Below are 2235 nucleotides of genomic sequence, written 5' to 3' on the forward strand. Positions count from 1 at the left end.
TCTCTCTTTAGAGGTCGAATTTAGACTATTTTAGGTCATTGGAATGGTAACTTATCAAGCTTCCAAATGGGACCAAAATTGCCTAATTCAGAGGCTTTCAATATCCCAAAAGCATGTTGGAACTCTTCGATCGTCATTTTTCAATATGGATTGTTAATCATTCCAAATTACGTGGTCCAACGGAGATGCCTATAACTCCATTATTTGATGTCAGATTGGGTAGATTTTTGGTCATCTGAACAGTACTTTAGTGCTCTTTCATTCCTCACTGGAATCGTCGTATTCCGAGACCATTTGGGCATCCCTAAGTTGGATCGCAGTCGTCGGTCCTGAATGTTTCCTTTGTCTCTTTGTCCAAAAGAAACCCTCATAACTCTCTCTTCAGAGGTCGAATTTAGTCTATTTCAGGTCATTGGAATGCTAACTTGCCAAGCAACCTGATGGGATTAAAATTGCCTAATTCTGAGACTGTTCGATATCCCAAAAGCACGTTGGAACTCTTCGATCTTCATTTTCCAATATGGATTGTTAAACTTTCTAAATTGCATGATCCGATGAAGTCGCCTATAACTCCATCATATGATGTCGAATTGGGTCAATTTTTGGTCATCTGAATAGTACTTTAGTGCTCTTTCATTCTTGACTGGAATCATCACATATCGACACCATTTGGGCATCCCTAAGTTGGATCGCAATCGTCGGTCCTGAATGTTTCCTTCATCTCCTTGTCCACTAGTTAACCTCACAACTCTCTCTTTAGAGGTCAAATTTAGACTATTTCAGGTCTTTGGAATTGTAAATTGTTAAGCTTCCAAATAGTATCAAAATTGCCTATTTTAAAGACCGTTCGATATCCTAAAAGCACGTTGGAAGTCTTTGATCGTCATTTTTCAACATGGATTGTTAAACTTTCCAAATTGCGGAATCAAATGGAGACACCTATCACTCCATCCTTTGATGTCGTATTGGGTAGATTTTTGGTCATTTGAATGATACTTTAGTGCTATTTCATTTCTGACTGGAATCGTAGTATTCTGAGACCATTTGTGCATCTATAAATGGGATCGCAGTCGTCCGTCTTGAATGTTTCCTACATCTCCTTGTCCAATAGGAACCCTCATAACTCTCTCTTCAGTGGTCGAATTTAGACCATTTCGGGTCATTTGAATGGTAACTTGTCATGCTTCCAAATGGGACTAAAATCAGCTAATTCAGAGACCGTTCGATATCCCAAAAGCATGTTGGAACTCTTCGATCTTCATTTTTCAATATGGATTGTTAATCTTTCCAACTTATGCGATCCAATGGAGACGCCTACAACTCCATCATTTAATGTCGCATTGGGTCAATTTTTGGTCATCTAAATGGTACTTTTATGCTCTTTCATTCTTGAATGGCATCGTCGTTTTACGAGACCATTTGGGCATCTCTAAGTTGGATCGCAGTCGTCGGTCCAGAATGTTTCCTTCATCTCCTTGTCCAATAGTAACCCTCATAACTCTCTCTTCAGAGGTCGAATTTAGACTATTTCAGTTCATTGGAATGATAAATTGTCAAGCTTCCAAATGGTACTAAAATTTCCTAATTCAGAGACCATTCAATATCCCAAAAGCACGTTGGAAGTCTTCGATCATCATTTTTCAACATGGATTGTTAAACTTTCCAAATTGCGCAATCAAATGGAAACGCCTATCACACCATCCTTTGATGCCGTATTGGGTAGATTTCTGGTCATCTGAATGATACTTTAGTGCTCTTTCATTCCTGACTGGAACAGTAGTATTCCGAGACCATTCATGCATCCGTAAGTGAGATCGCAGTCGTTGGTCTTGAATGTTTCCTTCATCTCCTTATCCAATAGTAACCCTTATAACTCTCTCTTCAGAGGTCGAATTTAGACCATTTCAGGTCATTGAAATGGTAACTTGTCAAGCATCCAAATGGGACCAAAATTGCCCAATTCAGAGACCGTTCGATATCCCAAAAGCATGTTGGAACTCTTTGATCGTCATTTTTCAATATGGATTGTTAATCTTTCCAAATTATGCGATCCAATGAAGACACATATTACTCCATCATTTGATGTTGGATTGGGTCGATTTTTGGTCATCTGAATGATACTTTAGTGCTCTTTCATTCTTGACTGTAATTGTCGTATTCCGAGACCATTTGGGCATCCCTAAGTTGGATCGCAGTCATCGGTCCTGAGTGTTTCCTTCAACTTCTTATCCAATA

Source organism: Magnolia sinica, chromosome 12 (assembly GCF_029962835.1).
Source record: "Magnolia sinica isolate HGM2019 chromosome 12, MsV1, whole genome shotgun sequence".
NCBI lineage: Eukaryota > Viridiplantae > Streptophyta > Magnoliopsida > Magnoliales > Magnoliaceae > Magnolia > Magnolia sinica.